The sequence below is a fragment of the Oratosquilla oratoria genome, chromosome 5, assembly GCF_046742065.1.
Source record: "Oratosquilla oratoria isolate Oo_2021 chromosome 5, ASM4674206v1, whole genome shotgun sequence".
NCBI classification, from domain to species: domain Eukaryota; kingdom Metazoa; phylum Arthropoda; class Malacostraca; order Stomatopoda; family Squillidae; genus Oratosquilla; species Oratosquilla oratoria.
This window is the reverse complement of record NC_134781.1, coordinates 38,281,793-38,307,623: the sequence shown is the minus strand read 5'-3', so window position 1 is coordinate 38,307,623 and position 25,831 is coordinate 38,281,793. Positions and strand designations below refer to the sequence as shown.

Genomic DNA, 25,831 nt, shown 5'->3' with positions numbered 1-25,831 from the left:
TTTTTGGCCATATCAATTGATCATCCATTTAACTCTTTCCACTCCCACTTATCTCTTATACTTTCCCTTCCCTGATTGACAGACATTTCTCTTGTTCCCAATCCCACCATCACTGAATCCTTCCATTCATCCATCCCATTCTTGACCTTCCCTTCAAGTTCACTCCATCCATCGCTACATTACACACTTGTTCTTTGTCTTTCTTCACTCTTTTTTCCAAATGCCCAAACCATCCCAGAATTCCCTGATAAACCCTATCTGCCAGCTCTCTTTCCAATCATGCTCTCCATTTCACATTTCATTTCTCTCTCCATTCATCCTTGTAACCCCATCCATGCTTCTTAACACTAACACTTCATCTTGAAATACATTTAAACTCCTCCTTTCTGCCTCAATTTCAACTGTCTGCCTCATACAATGTCATGGGTATAATCACCCCTTTTTACAGCATTCTCTTCATATTCACCCACAAATATACTTCTTTCCCATGACACTTTTCATTACCTCAATACATTTTCACCACTCCCCATAAAATGTTACCCTAAATACTTAAAACTTTTCACTTCTTCTAGCCTCTGCTTTACAATTTATCTCACTCACTGCCACCCTACCCTCATGTATCTCACAACCTTACTTTTGCCAACATTTACTTTCATATTTCTTCTCTCACCTTCTCAAACTCCATCACTAATTCCCTAAAGCTCTGACCCAGCCACAAGTGCAGTGTCATCAGCAAACAACTGGCTCACTTCCCTCCACTCACATATCCAACCATTCACTCATCACCCTCACATTTACCTTCCATACAACCCCATCAATGTACATGTTTAACCACTTCCATACGGTGACGCCTACGTAGGCGTCATGAGGAGCAAGTGGGTACGTGATGATGACAACATCGGCGTCTTGATTATATTTATTGTAGTCGTACCTACGTAACCTCCATTCTTTCTAAACTGGCTTCAACATATTTTCTATGGTTATCAAAATTCACGGGTGAAAGAGAACGAATGATTGAGCACTGACTTTATTTTTTATAATGCGATTATTATGACGCAACATCGCACGTCGGGCAGCTAATGCTGCCAGATGTGCGATGTGCCCCGGAGTGAAGAGGTTAACAGCCATTGTGACATTACACAATCCTGGCACAGCCCTACCTTCACCTAGCAGTTCTCCATTTCCTATTCTAACACAAGCTTTCCGACTCGTGTAAAGATATTTGACTGACCTCAACAGCCTTCACCCTATCTTTTATATCTGCAATATATTACACACACCATCCACACACTGAAGCGAAAGGAAGTGCTGAGTTGTGAGCGTGCCTATCTAGCGGTTTTGTCGCCAATAACAAAGGAAACCTGTTGTTATTGTGCGGGATGGATACGCTATGGTACTCGTCGTGACTGGTAAAGTTTTTTCCAGTTCTTGAATTAGGTATAGTTCAGGCAAAATGGAGAAAGATAAAGAAGAAAGAATAACAAATGAACCAACCAACAGAGGACTTGATGCGAGTATAGTAGAAAGCCCTAGAGGTGCAATCCCCAAATGCCAATAATAGATACTCCTAGAAAAAACCCAAGGTGGGAAAATAACGTCTTTTCAGGATTTTAAAGAAACCCAGGTGAAGTAGGTAAAAGTTTAGATATAGACAGAGAAATCAGATACAGTAATGCACTAAGAAATTGCTAAGTAAATGACTCAATGGAAGAAATCATAGATTTGAAACTGGATTACCGAGCTGTACACAGGGAATTGATTACATTGCGAAAGAGTAATGAGCAAATGATTAAAGAATTAAGTGACCTAAAGAGTGAAACTGAAATTCTTAAGACAGAAAACAAGAGAATGAAAAATGAGGATAAAAATAAAAATGATGAACTGAAAAAGGTCAAAGAGCAGTTGCAAGTAGTGACCGGAGAAGTGGCAGAGCCAATCAATCAAACAGACCTCATTTAATTAAAAATCAATGGAAACAAGAACAGGAAATATCTTTTAGAGAAATATTACAAAAGCAGATGGAGGAAAATACAAAAGAAACTGTTATGAAAATAATTAAAGAAAAGGAAAATTGGGTAAGAGATACAGTTGACAAAGGTAAGTGCATTGTGGTTCATGGCATCCAGGAAAAGCATGATATGTATAGATACCAGAGAGAAAAGTATAAGGAATCAGCTAAAGAAATTCTGAAATACAGGATGAAGGTCAGAATCTCGATAAAGAAATCGATGAAATCCACAGGATAGGCAAATATTCAAAAGAAAAACAACATAGATTTCTGAAAATAAAACTGAGAACACAAATGATAGCAGAGGAGGTATTATCGAAAGAGGTCAAACTGGCAAATAGCGAGAAATTCAAACATTTAAGGATACAAAAGGAAATGAGTGATGAGGAAAAAGAGAAAGGGAAAGTGCTCAGAATTGAAGCCAATGATTGGGATGAGAAGAGAACAGACGGAAAAAAACAAGCTTTTTGGAGAGTGCTGGACTTGAGACTGAAAAAATGGTACATCAAAAAAATTAAAACTTCAACCAAAAAACAAAAGAAAATATGAAAATAAAAGTGGTATACACAAAAATTGATGGTATGATCTCTGGAATCAATTAACTAAATGACTATCTACATACATATATACATATACCAAAGGCTTTTCCCCTTTACACGGGGGGGAGCCAAAAAGAAAAAGGCATAGAAATCACTCCCACCCATTTCATTTCCCATATATTCCACTCCCCTCCACCCTCCTTCCTATCTTGGCACCTCCTGGATGACGGGTTATCCCTGCATCCTGTACACTGCCCTGGGTTAGAAGTAGTGTTGCAAGACAGCACATCCACAGCAAGGCTGCTTCATAAATTCGGCGACCCCCTCTCCATCCCCTCATGCAGGAAATGAGAAGACGCGGAGAAATCCCTTCGGGCTGCGTCAAATTTTTTCTGATACATTTTTCCTCATCCCCCATCCCCCACCTACTCCCCCTCATGCATCACAGCCTCATCTATACACAACCCTTCTCCATTCACCCCTATCTTCTGTCCTTTCCCGTCCTTCCTCTACAGACATTCCTCTCTTTTGTAAAGCCCCTTTCACCCCATCCATCCATCTCATCCTAGGACGCCCCCTCATATTCACTCCTTCCACCTCCGCCTTCCACACTTCTTTTACTAATCTTTCTTCACTCACTTTCCATGTGTCCAAACCACCCTAATACTCTTTCATCAACCCTATCTCCCAGCTCCCTTTCCACCCCTGTTCTCCTCATTTCTCACTCTATCTAGCCTAGTAACCCGTATCATACTTCTCAGACATTTCATCTCAAACACATTCAAACTCCTTCTCTCTTCCTCTCTCATGTTCCATGTTTCTGGCCCACACATTGCTGCTGGCACGATCACTCCTTCATATAACCTCCTCCTCACATCCATTCCCAGATGTCTATTTCTCATTACACTTTTTAATCCACCAAGGCATTTACTCGCTTCTCTCAATCTACATTCTACCTCCACCCACACTCCTCCCTTTCCTGTCACATTTGCACCCAAGTATCTAAAGCTATCCACTTCCTCCAGTTTCTCACCCTTAATGCTCACTTCCAGCCTACTGTCACTCTCTCCCCTTGTACATCTCATCACATTACTTTTACCCACATTTATCTTCAGCTTCCTTCTTTCACACACCTCAAACTCTGTCACTAACTTCCTCAATCCCTCCCCTGATCCTGCTACAAGTGCCATGTCATCAGGAAACAACAGCTGGCTCACCTCCCACTTTTCTCCATTTTCTTGAATCATCTCCAACCCCTGACCCACTACCCTTGCATTCACCTCTCGCACCACCCCATCCATGTAAAGATTGAACAGCTAGGGCAACATAACACACCCCTGACGAAGTCCCACCTTTACCTCAAATCATTCACTCTCTATTTCTAATCCTAATGCAAGCCCTACTACTCTCATAAAAACTCTCGACTGCTCTTAATAGCTTTCCTCCTATCCTATATATCTGCAGTACCTCCCACAGTGCCTTCCTGTCTACCCTGTCATAAGCCTTTTCCAGATCCATAAAAAAAAAAACCAAAAAACATCCTTACCTTTTCCTATAGCTTTCTCACATATCTGTCTTACCACAAAAATCTGATCTACACATCCCCTACCTGTCCTAAACCCACACTGTTCCTCACCAGTTACTCCCTCTGTTCCTCTCCTAATCCTCTCAATCAAGACCCTCCCATAAGCCTTCCCAACTACACTCAACAAGCTGATCCCTCTGTAACTAATACACTCACACTTGTCCCCCTTTCCTTTGTAAAGTGGAACTATACAGGCACTCCTCCAGTCCTCTGGCACTCTACCCTCTCTTAAACAAACATTAAATAACTTCACCAGCCAGTCCCCCATAACTGTACCTCCTTTCTTCTGACATTCTGCATGGCATCCATCCAGACCATGCCTTACCTGCTCTCATCATCTTAACAGCTGCTTTCACTTTATCCTTCCCTATTTCTCTTCCATTTTCCTCACTCATCACTCTCATTTTCTTAGCGCTTCCCACTGCAACTACCTTTCCCTCCCTATCCTCCTTCACATTTAGCATCTCCCTAAAATACTCTGCCCACCTTCCTCTCACTGCCTTCTCTTCCATTATCATCTCTCCATCTGCACCTTTTACCTTTTCTTCTCTAATTGATTCGCCTCTTTTCTCTTTTAAAAAGAAATAAGAGACCAAATAAAAAGCCTAGATGTTAGAAAATTGCATGGACCAGAAGGAATTGCAAATTGGATACTGAGTGTAAAGATGAACTGACAGACAAACTATACAAGTTAATTGACTTCTCATTCAAAGGGGGAAAGGTACCGCAAAATTGGAAAGATGCAAACATGGTAGCAATATATAAAGGAGGAAATAGGGAAGATCCTACAAACTTCAGACCAGTATCCCTCACAAGCACAGTAGCAAAAATATGCGAAATGGTCATCAGGAACAAATGGACCAAACACTTGCAAATTAAGAAAATAATAAACCGCAAACAATTTGGATTTAGAAGTGGAAGATCGTGCACCACAAACCTAATCTGCTTTTACTTGAGATTAACTGGGCTAATACAAGAAAGGGATGGATGGGCAGATTGTGCCTTCTTGGATTTGCAGAAAGCATTTCACAAAGTACCACACAAAAAATTAATAAGTAAAACTGAAAAAATAGGAGGAATTCAAGGCAATCTGTTGGAATGGGTGAAGAATTTCTTAACTTAGAGACAAAAAATCGAAATGGGAAGATGTGAAAAGTGGCATCCCACAAGGTTCTGTTTTGGCTTCTTTACTGTTTGCCATATACATAAATGATATGGATGAAGGAGTAAATTGTTACACGAACTTTTTTGCTGACGATGCCAAATAACTCAAGAGAGTAAGATCAGAAGAAGATTGCAGATCGCTGCAAGATGACCTGGATAAAATATGGGAATGGAGTCAGAGATATGAGATGAACTTCAACATCAAAAAATGTAGCATAATTGAATTTGGAAAGAGTGAAAATAGAGTTTTGGGACAATATAAAATTGGAAACAAAAAAGTCAAAAAAGTAAACTCAGAGTGGGACCTAGGAGTAATCATCTCAAGTGACTTGACACCTGACAAACGTGTAAATAAATGATTTGGAGAGACTTACAACTTATTAAGATCAATGAAAGTGGCCTTCGACTACATAGATGAGGAGATGGTATAAAAAATAATTGTTACACTGATAAGACCAAAATTAGAATATGCTGTATCAATGTGGGCATGTAGCACAAAAAAGAACATAAGAAAATTTGAAAGAATCCAAAGAGCAGCGACAAAAATGGCACCCTCACTGTCAAATCTGACATATGAACAAAGATTGGAGAAATTACAGTTGTCAACACTAGAACTGAGAAGGGAAAGATACAATTTGTTGACCATTTTCAGAATTATGAAAGGGATGGAAGTTCTCGACAGAGATGACTTATTAAAGTGGGACATAAGAGAAACAAGAGGACACGAAAAGAAACTAAAGACAGTTGCACAAGAGACCTGAAAAAAAAAAAAAAAAAGCATCCCACATAGTGTGTTGGTGTCTGGAACAAACTGAACAGAGAAACAGTGAATGTCATAACTATACACGATTTTAAGAACAAACTGGATGTTGAGAGATATGAAAATGGGTCACTACAACTAGGTAAATACACAATGTCTTCCTTCTGACCCTCTGAGGTCTGCTCTAGATCCATAAAAGCCGAAAAGACATTTTCATATTTTGCCAAAAACTTCTCCAATATCTGTCTTACAATCAAAATATAAGAGATGAAAAGCTAAAGAAAAATAGTGGAGGTTATGAGGATGGATAATGAGAAATGTGGTGGTGAGGTGGAGAGTAGTGGAGAGGTGATGGAATGAGGGCTGATGTGGTGGATCACCAAACACTGGTATGGTTTGAGTACATGGAAAGAATGAAGAATGACTAATAAAAAGTGTGATAAAAAGTGGATGGAGGGTACTTCAAGGAAGACTAATCAATCAATTCATCAATCTGTTGCCTCTGGTCTTTCTTGCTGAAGACCTGCAGCCTCCAGAAAACTGGCAACAGCCTCAAAGCAGGACCATAAAACACTTAGAGAAGAGATATTGTGTTGCTGTTCTGGGACTGTTAGTGTGGGGCATTGTAGTATGAGGGGATACAAAGAAGAAAGGAGAGAGAGAAAAAAAGAGGAAGCAAGATTGGGTGAACAGGGAGGGTGGAAAGTGCTGTCATGCCATTTTTGGTGAGAATGTCTCACACTCAAGGCAGTGTGCACTGACACACTGTTGTGATGAAACAACCACTTTCCATTTTGTCATAGGTCAGGGTGTTTTTATCTCACTGCATCTCGCAAACGCTTCAGAACTGCCAAGTAAAAAGTCTGGTTAACAGTTTGACCAGGGGGAACACATTCTTTGTGGACAATTTCTTTCACATTGAAGTAACAAATCAATATAGTCTTGACATTGGACTTCACTTGACGTGCTTTTTTGGGTTGTGACTTGACTGCTGTTTAGTTTCTGGGTCATAGCCATAGCACCACCTTTCATCACCAGTAATGACCTTCAAAAAAAGTTCTGGATCAACTTCCAACTCTTCTTTCAGTTCTTGGCACACTGCTTCTGACACAGGGCACTGGGCAAGATGCAGGGATGACGTATTATCCAGGAGCCAAGAGGGAGGGAGGAGGATGAATGGGAGTGGATATGTGGGGATGGAATGGGTGGGAATGGACTGTATGCCTTTGTTTTTTGGCTACCTCCCTTGTAAGGGAGGAAACAGCCATTGATATATGTATAAATTAATCTATTAATTCATTTATTATGTAAGAGGAGAAAGTTCAGGGTAAATGCGGGCAAAAGTAAGGTGACGAGATGTACAAGGGGAGAGGATGGCAGCAATTTGGAAGGAAGTCTTAAAGGCAAGAGGCTGGAGGAAGTGGATAGCTTTAGATACTTGGGTGCAAATGTGGCAGCAAAGGGAGGAGTGGAGGTAGACCGTAGATTGAGAAAAGCAAGTGCTTTGGGGGACTGAAAAAGTGTAATGAGAAATAGACATTTGGGAATGGATGCTAAGAGAAGACTATATGAAGAGGTGATTGTGCTGAAAACACTGTATGGGGCAGTGCCATGGAACATAAAAGAGGAAGAGGGGAAGAGTTTAAATGTGTCTTGAGAAGAAATGTCTGAGAAGTATGGTAGGTATTACAAGGTTGGATAGAGTGAAAAATAAGGTTAGGAGAAGCAGGGGTGGAAAAGATGGGAGATAGAATTGATGAAAAGAGTACTGAGATGGCTTCGGCATATGAAAAGAATGAATGAAAAAAAGATTTGTAAAAGAAGTGTAGAAGGCAGAGGTAGAGGGAGTGAACATGGGGGGTGATTGAGGATCAGATGGATGGATGGGTTGAAAAGGGCATTTACCAAGAGGGGGTTGTCTGTTGGGGAAGGGAGAAGGCACAAGATATGGGTGAGTGGAGAGTGGCTGTGTATTGATGATACTGTGATGAATGGGAGTAGGTGGGGCATGGGAGGGGGATTAGGGAGTGATTATGTGTGAATGATATTTTGATGCAGCCCAAAGGGACTTCTCCCTGTCTTCAATGTTTCTGCATGATAAGACAGAGATGGGGTCACTGATTGAATAAAGCGGCCCTGCTGTGGATGTGCTGTGTCTTGCTGCATTGCTTCTGACCCAGGGTGATGGGAGAGATGCACGCCCATCGTTCATGAGGAGAGCCAAGAAAATAGGGAGGGAGAGGTGGTGGATAGGAGTGGACTGAGTGGGGATGAAATGGGAGTGGAATTAGGCCTTTTGACTTTGGCTACCTCCTTGACAAGGGGTGAAGAAGCCCTTGGTATATGTGTATATGTATTACTTATTTATCTGGGAGACAGGGATGACCCTTCATCCACCAGGTGCTATGATGAGAGGGAGGAAAGGGTAGTGGATGGGAGTGGAATGGGTAGGCGTGGGTTCTTCTTTTTGACTTGGCTACCTCTCTTATTAGAGGGAAAAAGCCCTTTCATATCTATTTATATATTCATTAGAGAAGAGAGACTGGAGGAAGTGGACAGCTTTAGATACTTGGGTGGGAATGTGGTGGGAATGGGAGGAATGGAGCTAGAATGTAGATTGTGATAAGCAAGTAAATGGCTTGGGGGATTAAAGTGTAATGAAAATAAACATTTGGGAATGGATGCTATGAGGAGATTGTATTTACCTAGTTGTAATTTATGGGATGGGGTGGTGAGAGAGGTAAATGCAAGGGTGGTGGGTCAGGGATTGGAGATGTTAAAGAAAATGGAAAAAAGGGGGAGGTGAACCAGCTGTTGTTTGCGGATGACACTGTGTTTGTGGCAGGATCAGAGGAGGGATTGAGGAAGTTGGTGACAGAGTTCGGGAGTGTGTGTGAAAGAAGAAAGCTGAAGATAAATGTGGGTAAAAGTAAGGTAAGATGTACAAGGGGTGAAAGTGGCAGTAGACTGGAAGTGAGGATTAAGGGAGAGCAACTGTAGGAAGTGGATAGATTTAGATACTTGGGTGCAAATGTGGCAGGAAAAGGTGGAGTGGAGGTGGAGGTAGAATGTAGATTGAGAGAAGCGAGTAAATGCCTTGGTGGATTAAAAAGTGTAATGAGGAATAGACATTTGGGAATGGATGCTAAGAGGAGACTGTATGAAGGAGTGATTGTGCCAACAGCACTGTATGGGGCAGAAACATGGAACATAAGAGAGGAAGAGAGAAGGAGTTTGAATGTGTTTGAGATGAGGTGTCTGAGAAGTATGATAGGGGTTACTAGGCTGGATAGAGTGAGAAATGAGGTGAGGAGGAGAACAGGGGTGGAAAGGGAGTTGGGAGATAGGGTTGATGAAAGAGTATTAGGATGGTTTGGACACATGGAAAGAATGAGTGAAGAAAGACTAGTAAAAGAGGTATGGAAGGCAGATGTGGAGGGAGTGAACATGAGGGGTCGTCCTAGGATGAGATGGATGGATGGATGGGGTGAAGGGGGCTTTGGGGAAGAGGGGAATGTCTGTTGAGGAAGGATGGGAGAGGACAGAAGACAGGGGTGAATGGAGAATGGTTGTATATGGATGATGTTGTGATGCATGAGGTAGTATGTGTGAGCAAAATTTGACGCAGCCTGAAGGGATTTCTCCCCGTCTTCTTCTTTTCTGCATGGGGGGATGGAGGGGGGGGGTCGCTGACTTAATGAAGCGGCCTTGCTGTGGATGTGCTGTGCCTTGCAACACTGCCTCTGACCCAGGGCAGTGGACAGGGTGCAGGGATGACCTGTCATCCAGGAGGTGCTAAGATGAGGGAGGGTGGAGGGGAGTGGAGTGTATTTAGAGATGGAATGGGTGGGAATGATTTTATGCCTTTTTCTTTTTGGCTACCTCCCTTGTAAGGGGGAAAAAGCCTTAGTATATGTATGTATTTTATGGGACGAGAGCTATGCTCGTAGTGACCCCCTTTTGTATCTTTCGGCATCCAGTTTGATCTTAAATTCTTGTATAGTTTTTGCACTCACTGTTTCTTCATTCAGTTTGATCCAGATATCTATCACTCTGTGTGGGAAGCTATTCTTTTTCAGATCTCTTCTGTAACTATCCCTTTTAAGTTTCTTTTCACGTCCTCTGGTATTTCTTCTATCCCACTTTAATAAGTCATCTCTATCAAGGACTTGCATCCCTTTCATAATTCTGTATACAGTTAGGTCTCCTTTTTCTTTTCTTTGTTCCAGGGTAGGTAGTTCAAGTGTGTCTAATCTTTGTTTGTATTCACCTCACCTCGGATCTGCTGCAGTCTCTGTCGAGACAGCCAGACACCACCCTACGGCGGTGAGCTCAGAGCTCCTTATTAGCCGATCTCTGGGTAGGTCTGAGACCACTCACACACCACACACCGGGACAGCAAGGTCACAACTCCTTGACTAACGTCCCGTACCTACTCGCTGCTAGGTGAACAGGGGCTACACGTGAAAGGAGACAAACCCAACTCATCTCCGCCCGACCGGGGAATTGAACCCCGGTTCTCTGGCTTGTGAGGCCAGTGCTTTACTAATCCGCCACCGAGCCGTGTATGAAGGGGTGATTGTGTCGACAGCACTATATGGGGCAGAAACATGTAACATAAGAAAGGAAGAGGGGAAGAGGTTAAATGTGCTTGAGATGAAATGATTGAGAAGTATGGTAGAGGTTACTAGGCTGGATAAAGTGAGAAATGAGGTGAGGAGGAGAGCAGGGGTGGAAAGGGAGTTGGGAGATAGGGTTGATGAAAGAGTATTAGGATGGTTTGAACACATGGAAAGGATGAGTGAAGAAAGATTAGTAAAAGTGATGAGGAAGGCAGAAGATATGGGTGAATGGAGAATGGTTGTGTATTTACCTAGTTGCATTATACAGGAAGAGAACTATGCTTGTAGTGACACGTCTTTGTATCTTTCAGCATCTAGTTTGTTCTTAAATTCTTGTATAGTTTTTGCACTCACTCCACTTTAATAAATCTTCTCCATCGAGGACTTCCATCCCTTTCATAATTCTGTAAATGGTCAGTAGATCTCCCCTTTCTCTTCTTTGTTCCAGGGTTGGTAGTTCCAGTTCCTTGCTGTGGATGTGCTGTGTCTTGCTGCATTGCTTCTGACCCAGGGCAGTGGGTGAGATGTTGGGATGACCTATTATCCAGGGCCCAAGAACAGAGGGAGGGAAGGGTGGAGAATGGGAGTGGAGTATGTGGAGATGAAACGGGTGGAAGTGGTTTTATGCCTTTGACCTTGGCTACCTCCCCTTGTAAGGAGGAAAAAGTTGTTGGTATATATAGATGTATATATATTCATCTATAAGCAATACAAACACTAGATATGTGTTCTAAAAATGCAAGGTTAACCACTTTGAATAGAAACAACTGAAGCAGAATGCTTTCCTGTATTACATTGTAAGTGCACAAATACATCAAAAGCATTCTACTTCAGTTGTTTCTCTTCAAAGTAGTTAACCTTGCATAAAATGTGTGTGTATTTGTATATGTATTATATATATATATATATATATATATATATATATATATATATAGTGTTTCCTCTATTGTACTCTATATTCATCTATAAGCAATACAAACACTAGATATGTGTTCTAAAATTGCAAGGTTAACCACTTTGAATAGAAACAACTGAAGCAGAATGCTTTCGTGTATTACATTGTAAGTGCACAAATACATCAAAAGCACTCTACTTCAGTTGTTTCTCTTCAAAGTAGCTAACCTTGCATAAAATATGTGTGTGTATATTTGTATATATATATGTATATATATATATAAATATATATATATATATGTATATATATATATACATATATATGTATATATATATATATATATATATATATAGTGTTTCCTCTATTGTACTCTATATTCATCTATAAGCAATACAAACACTAGATATGTGTTCTAAAAATGCAAGGTTAACCACTTTGAATAGAAACAACTGAAGCAGAATGCTTTTGTGTACAGGAGTCCCTCAAATAACGCGGGGGTTAGGTTCCTGAAATTACCGTGTATGACCAAATCTGCGCATGCTGACATTCCATATTAAATACCGAGAACCGTATGTATGTGTGTATGTACAAAGATTACAAAGGATTACAAAGGCAAAGCATGCCGACAGGAGACCTTTTGATCCATATCTAGGTCGGATGAAAAAAAAAAAAAAAAAAAAAAAAAAAAAAAAAAAAAAATCATATTAATAATAAATTAAAACTATAACAATGTAAATAACAATTAAAATACATAAATAAATGCATTGGTATAGTTGAATAACAAACAAACAGGTAAATAGTAAATGATAATAAATTGACATATAACTAATAATAAATGAAAATCAGACAGACAAATTATAACAAAACAAAAACAAATAATATAACATAAATTATAATAATTACAGCATCTTACTTAGGTATTTATCTAAATGATTCTTAAAGCTTCGAACTGAACTACATTGCACTACCTGTGCAGGAAGTTTATTCCATTCATTAACTACACGGTTGGCAAAGTTGTTTCTACCTACTTCCAAATTGAATCTATTTCCGGACAGTTTGAGACCATTGTTTCTTGTCTGATTCTCATTCAATGTGAAAATGTTGTCACTTTTGATGTCAATTCCCTTTAAAATCTTAAAGACCTGTATCAAGTCACCTCTGAGTCTACGCTTTTTTAGGGAAAACAGATTCATGTGCTTAAGTCGATTTTCGTATGATTTATTTTTTATATTTGGAATCAGTTTTGTGGCTCGTGTGTGTGTGTGTGTGTATGTGGCGTATGTATGTGTGTGTGTGTGTGTGTATGTGGCGTATGTATGTGTGTGTGTGTGTGTGTGTGTGTATGTGGCGTATGTATGTGTGTGTGTGTATGTGGCGTATGTGTTTGTGCGTATATACATGTGTGTATGTGGCGTATGTGTGTGTTTGTGCGTATATACATGTGTGTATGTGGCGTATACACATACGTGTGTGTGTGTGTGTGTATGTGGCGTATACACGTACGTGTATTCACTTGGTCTTTTCACTTGGTCTTTGGATCACGTGTTGGACTCGTGATCGACAGCTATTTCCCTCCTGGAAGAGAGCTCAGAGTGTGTGTGTGTGTGTGTATGTGGCGTATACACGTACGTGTGTGTGTGTGTATGTGGCGTATACACGTACGTGTGTGTGTGTGTATGTGGCATATGTATATGTGCCTGTATGTGGCATATGTATGTGTGGCGTGTGTGTGCGGAGTATGTGCATATATGTGTGTGTATTTACCTAGTTGTACCTAGTTGTATTTTACGGGAAGGGGAGCTATGCTCGTGGGGTCCCGTCTTCATTTCTCATTTTATCTAAACAATTTTTAAATTCATGTATTGTTTTTGCACACACCACTTTCTCATCTAACTTGTTCCAACTATCTATTACTCTGTGTGGAAAGCTGTTCTTTTTCAAATCTCTTCTATAGCTGTCTTTTTTTATTTTCTTTCCATGTCCTCTTGTATTTCTGTCATCCCATTTTATCAGATTCTCTCTATCAGTAATTTCTATGCCTTTCATGATTCTGTAAATAGCTATCAAATCTCCTCTCTCTCTTCTTTGCTCTAGTGTCTGTAGTTCAAGTGTGTGTGTGTGTGTGTGTGTGCGTCCATCTGTCTGTGTTCACATGTACAAGTAAGCATGTACGTGCATGTGTCTGTGTTCATATTTGTGTGTACACGCATGCACATTCACAACATACTGTACACTGGTTGTCTAACACGTGTCTACATGTGCGTGTCTACACGTGTGTAACCGTGTATACGTCTGTTTTTGATCTCCCACACCACAACTGCCAGTAACAACAAGAGCCTCATATGAGAAATTAAGACACGACAAGCGCAGTCATTATCAGACTTATTAGTTGTGTTCCAAACGAAAGAAACCTTACACCTCAACAGGTTAGGGCAGTAAAATTTCACGATAGCACAGCGCAGGTGGTGGAAGCGACAAGCTAAAGCTTGTTGGCTACCCCCCTACTCCCCCCCTCCTGCATCAGTACCCAGAGGTTGACACGTGACCGCAGGCAGCCACCCACGGCTATCCCCTCACCCCACACCCTTGTTTGAGCAGTTCCCATTACAGGTAGTCGTCGACTTACGACCGAGTTCGGTTCCGACAGACAGGTCGTAAGTCGATCTGGACGCAAGTCGGATTTTATATATATACAGTATATATTACCCTTTATATATTATTTTTGTTACTGTATATATATATATTGTATATTATATTTACCATACTGAAATAATCTTAGCATCTTTGAACTATGTTGTATAGTATTTTTAACCTTTTTATAATTTTATCTGATTTTCTTTGGGAAACGTAGCTTAGGCCAAATAAAGTATACTGAATAAAATCCTATCATCTTTGACCTATGATATTAGATACTTTATTTTTTAACATTTTTATTATTTTACCACCAGACTTTCTTTAGGAAATGTATGCATACTGAATAAAATCGTATTATCTTTGAGCTATGTTCTTTAATATTCATCAACTTTTTATAATTTTCGTTAGGAAACGTAGCCTAGGCCTACGCATACTGAATAAACTATAAAGTCCTGTCATCTTTGACCTACAAATACTTTTTTTTTGTTAAATACATATCATTGCAAGGCACAATCAGGAAAATTTCTATTTCAAAACACATTCTTCTCGTTTACGTACTATACCGAAAATATTGACAACAGAGCATAAACAAAGTTTACCGTTACATTTTATTAATCGCAAAACATAAAAATACAAAATGCTGTACCGAACATATTGTTATCGACAACAAACTAAGCATAAAAAAGTTTTACTGTTACATTTCATTAATTGCAAAACATATACAAATACAAACCGTAAGGTAAAATTTTATTTCAAAACACATTCTCTTTGTTTACGTACTGTACTGAACATATTGTTATCGACAACAAATTAGCCTAGGCATAAAAAAAGTTTTACTGTTACATTTTATTAATGACAAAATATATAGAAATACAAAATGCAATGCAAAATTAGGAAATATTTTACTTCAAACAAACAAAATGAAAGAATATTCAGCTGGCTGAAATGCTGATGCCGCCGGCAGCCTGCCAAAATTGTCGTACTTGCGTCTTGCGGCATGCAAAGTAATTGTACTGCACTGCCAGGCATAACATTGCAATTCTATTAAATGTTAGATATTATTGCACTATCTCGTGGTCGTAAAGTCGATCAGTCGTAAGTCGCATAGGTCGTAAGTCGATGACTACCTGTACATAATGACCGTGTTATCTGAGGATCGACTGTATATGGTAAAATAGAAAGCAGTCACCACAAATGTTTGTGATGTTGCCGCGTGTGTGCGTATGCGTGCCCAACTCGGCACGAATTTTAAAACGGTTCTCTACATTTGAGATGGTTTTGAAATAAAATCCATGTTATTTGAATCCGTGTTAATTGAGGGAGTTCTGTATTACATTTTAAGTGAAAAATACATCAAAAGCACTCTACTTCAGTTGTTTCTCTTCAAAGTGGTTAACCTTCCATAAAATATGTGTGTGTGTGTGTGTGTGTGTGTGTCTGTGTGTGTATATATATATATATATATTGTTTCCTCTATTGTACTCTATCCCTGCCTAGGGTATTGGCTAAGTAGCATGCAGCTGATACTTTAGGGTCTATATGGGGTGCCCCTATGGACCAAAGACACACATCATTTTGTCTGTGGTCGAGGAAATCTCTGTTCATAGAGAAATGATGATACAGCAAGTAAATTGAAATTACCGTATACCGAACGCGGGAAGAGACTGATTGTTGTGGTGGCCGCATGGCATGGTGGCACTACGGTACAGTGTAAACAAAACACGAGCGGATACCATAACTGTGAATTTTTCTTACCATATATAGAATTGAGGGTAGTAATTACCAAATACCGTAACTGTGAATTTACTGGATAAAAAATTACTGTATAAGGAGGACTGACTGTACTTTATTATACTATGACTGTCCCTTCATTATGCTGTTGTTACTGTCCTGTACCATTTCTCTGAGTATTCATTTCATTTCTTTGTCCAACCCTGTGGTGGGAGAAAAGAATATTGCCACCAAGTCTTTTTACTTGAGTCGTATAAGGTAATAAAAACGGGATGGGGATAGGACTGGGAATCCTCCCTGTAGCCCCAAATGGGTCATTCCTAAAAAAAGTAAAGGCATAAGAGGGTCGAGGAGTAGTTTTCCAAACTGTACCCTAAGGTTTGGGTCTTTTAATGTGTGTGGATGTGGTACAGATGAGAGACAGTCATTATGTTTGTGTGAAGAAAGATGGATGTGTTGGCAGTGAGTGAAACCAAGTTGAAAAGGGAGATGTGAGTTTGAGTTTGGGAGTGTAGTTGTGAGGATTTCTGGAGTGAAGAGAGGACAAAGGAGAGAAGGGGTGACTATACTAGTATTTATCTAGTTGTATTATACAGGAAGGGAGCTATGCTCGAGGTGACTTGTCTTTGTATCTTTCAGCATAAATTTTTTTCTTAAAATCTTGAATAATGTTTGCACACACTGTTTCTTTATCTAAATCATTCCAGGTATCCAGTGCTCTATGTGGGAAGCTATTTTCTTTAGATCTCTTCTATAGTTATCCTTTTTGAGCTTTTCCTGTCCTCTTGTTTTTCCATTGTCCCATTTAATACATCATTCCTATCTAGGATTTCCATTCCTTTCATGATTCTATAGTCAGTGGATCTCCTCTTTCTCTTATTTGTTCCAGAGTTGGTGATTCCAATTTGGACAATCTTTGGGGAGAGTTGATGCCAACTTTGTCGTTGCTCTTTGTATTATTTCTAATTTCTTTATATTCTTTTTAGTACTGGGTGTCCATAGTGTTGCTGCATACTCCAGTTTTGGTCTTATTAGTGTAACTAATATTTTTGAATAATTTCCTCATCCAAGTAGTCAAATGCCACTTGAAGGTTTTTCCGACTATTTTATTGAAATGTGTGTCATGTCTTTGCTGATTATTACTCCAAGGTCTCATTCTGAGTTCACTTTTTTGACTTCTTCACCAATTTTATAATTTCTTGATATTCTATTTCTACTTTTCCAAACTCCATTATACTACACTTCTTGATATTGAAGTTCACTTCCCACTTTTGAGTCCATTTCCAGATTTTGTCCAGGTCTAACTGTAATAACTCACAATCCTCCTATGTTCTTACTTTCTTTAGTATCTTTGCGTCATCTGCGAAGAAATTCATATAACACTCTACTCCTTCATCCATTTCATTTATATATATGGCAAACATGATTGGAGCCAATACCAAACCTTGCAGGACACCACTTATCATTTCTTCCCAATTTGAGTATTTGTCTCTAATTACTACCCTCATTTTTCTCCCAGTCAGGAAGTCTTCCATTCATTCCAATAATTTTCCTTTGATGCCACCTATTGATTCTATTTTTCTTATTACAGTAGAAGCCCGATTTAACGAATCTCAATTTAGCGGAAGCTCAAATTAGCGAACTGCAAATAGCAATAACGATAATGCTCAACTTAGTGGAAATGGTCCGCTAGCTGGCCAGACACGCGTCTACGGAAATAGCTCAATTTAGCGGGAACGGTAAGCTAAGTTGAGCATTTTCCGTCAACTGGCCACATGCGTGTCTCAGAGTCCAATGTTACCAGATGTTACCAGATTGTGGTGGTGGAGTCAAGGAAAAATTTATAATTTAGTACTTTGGAGGTATATAAATATATATATACACTCATACCTCGATTTAACGGACTAAAAGGGGGGAACACCGGTCCGATATACCTGATTGTCCGAAGTTTCCGATACTACTGTATTTCAAAGATTACGTTAAGAAAAAATGAGGAATGAATACAGTACGGTACTTTTACTTAAGCACACTATCCAATCTGTTAGTGTAAATACCTGGGATCTGGCCCAAATTTTTCACCCCAAGAGTACCAAGTCCAAAATTTTCATCAACCGAATACTTCAGCGAATATTGGGGAAGTTGTTCCTTTTCGAATATCAGACAGAGTTTGTTTCTTTACTCCATATTCATCACACACCTGCTTCACCGACACTCCACTTTCCAACTTTTTAATCAACTCAAGCTTCTGTGATACTGTTAAATTGACTCTTTTCCTCTTTTCTACAGGATGTACAGGTGCCATGGTTAAAAAAACTGTTGAATTATTTCACAAACAACACACAAAACAGGGACAAAAAGGTCGAAAACACGGACCAAACAGCTCCACGTGTTCCGGCACAGTTGTAAACAATGCGACCATAGGTCATCTGGCGGTCAACTGCGGAAACATCGGACCGCGTCCGGTCGCTCCGGAAGCTACAGATTTTGTCCGTTGCATCCGAAATTCGTTAAAGTGAGGTCCGTTCATCGCATGCGCAGGGTATTCAAATTATCTTGTTATTAAACAAGTGTATGCCCAAATCTTTCAAAGAAAACAAATATTCACCAATACCAACGCAAATTTGGTTATCAATCTTGTCAAATTAGTTTGTCGAGTGAAAATATTAAGGTAAGACATCAATAACATACTATTGTAATGTAAGAATGTTTTTTAACCTATTTTCTTCCATATTTGAGCAGCTCAAGATCATTGGGCAATATACACTTGGCGATTTTTTGACCCAAAAATCTTCACATGCCAAGTTGCATGTCAATTGGGCCAGTGGTTCGGATGTTATCATTATTTCCAATTTGACAACAGTTGCCATGGTAACATGATAGGTGTTAGTAAGAATGGTATAAGAAGGCCCTGCAATGTTAATGACATGCTCAGGAGTCTAAATTGACAACAGAATGGTATAAGAAGGCCCTGCAATGTTAATGACATGCTCAGGAGTCTAAATTGACAACAGTTGCCATGACAACGTGATAGGTGTTAGTAAGAATGGTATCAGAAGAAGGTCCTGCAATGTTATTGACATGCTCAGGTGTTTTATTGACCCATAAAACCTAGGTATGCCAAGTTGCATGTGAGTTGGGCCAAGGGTTTCGTTTTTATTGATGATAATCTGAAAATTGACAACTTCATGGTTGCCATGAAAAGGCAAATATGGTATGATGGAGATGTCTTACATTGTTTTTGACATGCTCATGTGATTTGTTGATCCTTAAAACCCATTTATTCCGAATTTTAATAAAATTGGACCAGTGGTTTAGAGTTAGTGTATTTCTTTACCGAAATCTTTACAAATGACCACCCTTAATTCTAACACTTTGCTATGGTGAAGTCCAGCCAAAAATGCAGGCTAAAAAATAACTAAAAAAATTCGTATCTCCCTTATTTTTTTAGCTATTTCAAAAAACTAAAAAGCATTTTGTTTCTAATAAAATTGCCTTTCATATGCAACAATAATTTAAGGGTTAAAAGAAAAATGAAAATTTTGTGCCCGTACCTAGATAAGACCAGACCAATTAAGATTAAATTCAGGTCACAAACGACGGCAGAGAATATCTTAACAAAAACAGGGAAACTAGCAGCAAGTGAACAATATAAAAAGGTATGGATAAAAAGAGAAATTAATAAAGAGGAAAGAGAGGAGGAAAACAAGAAAAGACATGAAGCTAAGGAAAAAACGAGATGAGAACAGTCAGAAAAAGAGAAGTTCTATTGGAGAGTAGTGAATGTGAAAGTAAGGAAATACAACATACTAGAGAAAAACAAAAGGGAAACAGAGAATACAATGAAAGTGGCAGAAAACTAAGAGTGTCTTACACAAATATAGATGGATTAATAACAGGATTGAATGATCTGAATGATTATCTGAAGGAAAAAGAACCGGACATAATGGGAATTGTAGAAACAAAATTAAAAGGTCCACTACCACCAACAGTATAGGACATGATACATATAATTATTGGATTAGAAACAGAGAGACAAAGCAAAGGGGTGGAGTTATGTTCCTGACTAAGAAGGATATAAATGTGAGGTGTGTCACATATGGAAAGAATACAGTAGAGATGATTATGATCGAAGTGGAAGACAGAGATAAGAAGAGCAGAAAGTTTGTGATAAATGATGTGCCTCCAAAAACAGCCTCGTGGGAAGAGAGTGAACATAAAAGTATGTTAGAGGACACAAGGATAACATTAAATAAGATAATGGAAGATGGAGGAAGAATAGTTATGATGGGCGACTTTAATTGCAAAGAAGTCTGCTAGGAAGAGATGAGAGTAAAGGGTGGAGACGGCTCATGGGGAAATGTTCTACTCGAGATGATTATTGAACATACAATGACACAGTGGATACAGGAGAACACTAGGTATAGAAATGAAGAACCATCGAGACTAGACTTAATAACCACATCTGAACCTAGAATAGTGGAAAATATTGAATACAAAACACCAATAAGTAAAAGTGACCACATATTGATTGAACTGGAACTAAATGAGGAAAAATACATGAAAAGAAATGAACAATATAGAAAAGGAAGAATGATGAATGAAAAAAACAAAATTTGATCAAATAAGAGAATTCTTTCAAAAAGAAAACTGGGAAGGAATATACAAAGAAACAACAGTGGAAGAGAAATGGAATATTTTGACAAAAATTTATAAAAAAAGTGGAAAAGTATGTCCCATGACAAAAACAAGAAAAAGAATATGTAAAATGCTGGTACAACAAAAATTGTAGGGAGTTAAAAGACAAAAGAGACAAAGCTTGGACCAAATGGAAGAAATACAAAAGACCTGAAAATGGAAAATATATACTTGTTATAGAAATGAATATGTACAAGCGTGCAGAGAGGAAAAGAGAAATTATGAAAAAGATGTCATAGAACAATGTAAAGATCAACCAAAACTATTTTACAGATTTGTAAACAACAAACTGAAAAACAAACAAGATTTGGAGAAATCAAGACAAGGAGTTGAATACACAGAGGAAATAGAAATGGTGGAAATTATGAACAAGCATTCTAAATCAGTGTTTACAAGGGAGAACATCAACCTGAAGAGATCGAATGGAAAGAGAAAGTCCCTCCTATGAAAGAAATAGAAGTAACAAAGAATGAAATAATGAAACACTTGAGTAATCTTGATGTCAGAAAATCGCATCGACCAGATGAAATAGCAAACGGATTTTGAAAGAATGCAGGAATGAACTGGCAGACAAAATACATAGCATAATAAACAGTTCCTTGAAAGAAGGAAAAGTTCCAGAAGAATGGAAAAAAGCAAATATAGTACCTATATATAACGGGGGAAATAAAGAAGATCCTACCAACTATAGACCAGTCTCTCTAACAAGTACAATAGCAAAAATATGTGAAAGAATTATTTATCAAAAGTAGATGGGTAAAATGTTTAGGGAAAAAAACAAAACAAAAAAACAACGTGCTAAATCCAAGGCAATTTGGATTCAGACAAGGACGATCATGTGTCACCGATTTAATATGTTTCTATTCAAGGCTAATAGATATAATACAAGAAAGAGATGGATGGGCTGATTGTGCATTTCTAGACCTAAAAAAAGCTTTTGACAAAGTACCACATAAGAAGTTGCTTAAGAAATTAGAAACTGAAGGAGGAATACAGGGCAAACTGCTTAAATGGATGGAAGACTTTTTGCAAGGAAGAAAAATGAGAGTAGTGATAAGAGACAAACACTCAAAATGGGATGAAGTAATAAGCGGTGTTCCACAAGGAACAGTTTTGGCCCCAATAATGTTTGCTATATATATATTAATGATATGGATGAAGAAATTGAAAGTTATATGAGCTTCTTTGCAGATGATGCAAAACTATTAAAAAAAGTGAACACGGAAGAAGACTGTGAGTCACTACAGAGTGATCTAAATAAAGTATGGGAATGGAGTAGGAAGTGGGAGATGGAGTTCAACACTAAAAAGTGTAGTATAATGGAATTTGGAAAAAGCAAAAACAGAGTAACAGGATCATATAAATTGGGAGAAGAAAGAATAAAAAAAGTAGAAAATGAGGACCTGGGAGTCATTGTTATGAATAATATGTCACCTGAGAAACATATAAGATTTTTGGAGAAACTTAACTTATAATTTAATAAGAACAATCAAAGTGGCATTTACATACCTGGATGAAGAAATGGTGAAGAAAATTCTAATCACTCTGATAAGACCAAAATTGGAATATGCAGCAATGATGTGGTCACAAAGTACAAAAAAATGTATAAAAAAACTTGAAAGAATACAAAGAGCAATTACAAAATTGGCACCAACACTCTCAAAACTATCATATGAAGAGAGACTAGCAAAACTTGAATTACAGACACTAGAGCAAAGAAGAGAGATTTGATAGCTATTTACAGAATCATGAAAGGCATAGAAATTATTGATAGAGAGAATCTGATAAAATGGGATGATAGAAATACCAGAGGACACGGAAAGAAAATCAAGAAAGACAGCTATAGAAGAGATCTGAAAAAGAACAGCTTTCCTCACAGAGTAATGGACAGTTGGAACAAGTTAGATGAGAAAGTGGTGTGTGCAAAAACAATACATGAATTTAAAAATAGTTTAGATAAAATGAGATATGAAGACGGGACACCACGAGCATAGCTCCCCTTCCCGTAAAATACAACTAGGTAAATACACGCACACACACATTTTGCAACGAATTACTGCACGTTGCTGTTCGTTTACAATTCACGATTGTGCTGCCTATAATTCACTTACAATAATATATATACTGTATGTGTGTGTGTGTACACTAGGGAATTTTTAGGTACGTATCATTTTTATAATCCGCTCTGGCAACACTGTTACACCAACGCTCACTCACTCAATTTAACGGAAAATTCAATTTAGCGGATTGGACCTTGGCTGAATTAGTTCATTAAATCGGGCTTCTACTGTAGTTTGTTGTGTGGTACCTTCTCAAATGCTTTTTGTAGGTCTAGAAAGGCACAGTCTGCCCATCCATCCATTTCTTGGATTATTTCTTTTAGTGTCGAATAGAAGCAGATCAGGTTTGTTGTACATGATCTTCCTTGTCTAAATCCAAATTGTTTTGGATTAAGTACATTTTTTTCTTCCAGATGTTTAAGAGGGCCGTCGCGATGAATTTCCGAACAAAATCGAAATATTCGAAAAAAATTCCATCATCTAGTGGCCTTTGGCAAGCCAGTCCTGAAATATTTCAGCGAAATACCAAAAAATAAAGGAGTTATGGCTATTTTTCTGACCCCACCCCCACTTCCCAGTACACCTTCGCTGCACATATGTTCGACTAAGTTATTTCATTGCAATAAAAATGGCACAAATGCGATGTATTTTGTTATTCACTAATATAGACTAGCTGGAAACTTGTCCTACACGTGGGGAAAGCACTTCGCACTCGTGAGTAAACTGAGAGAATTATTGTGAGTAGGCGGAGAAGCGAATTGTCGCTCCTTGGAGAACTTTTATTTACTTTTATTTGAAGCTACAATCATTTCAAGAATGCCTAAACATTCGAAGAAGAAACGTGCATTTCATGAAAGCTAAGAAACTGAATCAAATTATTGAGAGTGTACTTCTGCCTCGGTTATTACTGGAGATGACTCATAGCAGTGGGGTTCTTCATTTTTTGTGATAGAAGTCGATATATTGTATATATATATATATATATATATAAAGAAAAAAAAAAAAAAAAATCTAAACTAAGAGGAAATTCCAAAAACTGTACGATAATTTTTTAGGTATTGCTATAGAGCATTTGTGGTATTTTTTTCAGCATGCTCAGTCAATTGATGAGATAGAAAGTTTGTAATTTGTCAAAAAACATTTTTTTTATTAATAACTTCATTATTTTTCAACCAAATGATATGAAAATTGGTGAACATATTAAAAATTCGCGAAATTCCGATCATAATTGACGAAGTTCGTTTTCGAGTGCGACGGCCCCCTTAACCCATCTACTTTTGATAACTTTTTCACATGTGTTTGCTTTTTTTTTCCAGTCCTGTGGTACCTTTCCTTCTTTGAGTATTTCATTATATTGCATATTTTGTCCTTCAACTTCTCTATGCATTCTTTCAGTATCCAATTTGCAATTCCATCCAGACCATGTGATTTTCTGACATCTAGGCTTTTTATTTGGTTGTTCATTTCCTTCATGGGGGGGTCTCTCTCTATTCCCTCACAGTTAGGTGAATTTTCAATTGTGAATACAGATTTGAAATGATTGCTCATAATTTCAGCCATTTTTTGTTCTTCATAATATTCATAATTTCCCAGGTGCAGCTTTTCCATTTTTTATTTTACCATTTACATACCTGTAAAATAGTTTAGGTTGTTCCTTGCATTTTTCTATTATTTCTCTTTCACAGTTTCTCTTTTCATCTCAGCATATTTTTACATAATCATTTCTTAGTTTGATATAGGTTTGCCATTTGCTCTTTTTTTCCACCTTTTCCAAGCTTTGTCTCTTTTATCCTTAGCCTCACTACAATTTTTGTTGTACCAGCTTTTTATGTATACTCTTTCTTGCTTTTGTTGTGGTACATATTTGTTCACTTCCTCATTATAAATTTCTTTTAGTATACTTCACATCTCTTCCATCTTTGTTTCTTCATTTAGGAATTTTTCCCAGTTTGCGTTACGAAGGAATTTTTTGAGTTTCTAAAAATTTGTTTTGTTGTACAATAGTCTTCCTTTTCTATTTTTTCATTTCTTAAGTCCATTTGCTCTTTTAGTTTGAATTCTATTAGTACATGGTCACTCTTTCCTATTGGAGTTTTGTAATCAATTCTGTCCACAATTTCAGGTTCTGACATAAGTATTAAATCCAGTCTCGATGGTTCCTCATTGTTTCTGTATCTGGTATTTTCTTTATCCACCGAGTCATTTTGTATTCAATGGTCATATTGAGTAGTATGTTTGCCCAGAGATCTTCTCCACCCTTCACTGTCATTTCTTCCCAACATATTCCTTTTTAATTAAAATCACCCATAATTACTATATTTCCTCTTTCTTTCAGTTTATTAGTTAATTCATATTTTCTATCTTCCAACAGTTTGGAATGATTACTTTCTGTCCAGGACTGTGTTTTGGGGGGCACATATACTACTACAAATTTTCTACTTTTCATGTTTGCTTTCAACTTTTATCATAGATAGGTAAGTGTGTAGTGCAGTGGAAGGTTTCTTCAAGGTTTATGTGGATAAAGGTGAAACTGGGAAGGGAGATGTGGGTTTTTGTAAGTGTATGTGGGCCTGGTAGTAAGAAATTTGTTAATGGGAGGCTTTATGGATAGATTTAAATGAGTGCATGGAGGGATTAGGGAGAAATGTCAATGCAGTGGTATTAGGAGCCCTTAGTGTTAGGGTAGGAAATGAACCAATTGAAAGAGTAGTTGGTAAGTGTGGAGTTTCAGGAAAAAATCGTATTGGAGAGTCGATGATCGCAAACACAGTGTTTATGAAGAAAGTCAAACATAAATACACATGGGAGGTGGTGGATGGAAGGGTAGATAGAGCATTAATGGACTACATAGTGGTAACCAGGAGTATAGTAGGAAGAGTTTTGGATGTACATGTTCTAAGGGGAGAGAGTGGAGGAATGTCAGATCATTTTTTGGTAGAAGGTAGATAGATGGAGAAAGAGGAAAAGGACAGAAGGTAAAGAGGTGCTTAAAGTGAACTGCTTAAATGAGAAAGAAAAGGAGAAGGAGTACAAGCAGAAACTGAGAGAGGAGTGGGAGGGAGTGAGGGATAGAGTAGAACTAGGAGTGGAGGAGGAATGGGGATAGTTCAAGGAGTCACAAGGTTTTGGAAGTAAATT

The 25,831-nt window shown here is 38.2% G+C and overlaps 1 protein-coding gene across 6 annotated transcripts in view; it reads right to left on the bottom strand.

Moving 5' to 3' along the window:
- The window catches only part of Ars2 (arsenic resistance protein 2), a 314,986-nt gene that overhangs the window by 57,602 nt on the left and 231,553 nt on the right, over positions 1–25,831 (bottom strand). The gene's annotated exons all lie outside the window — the stretch shown is intronic.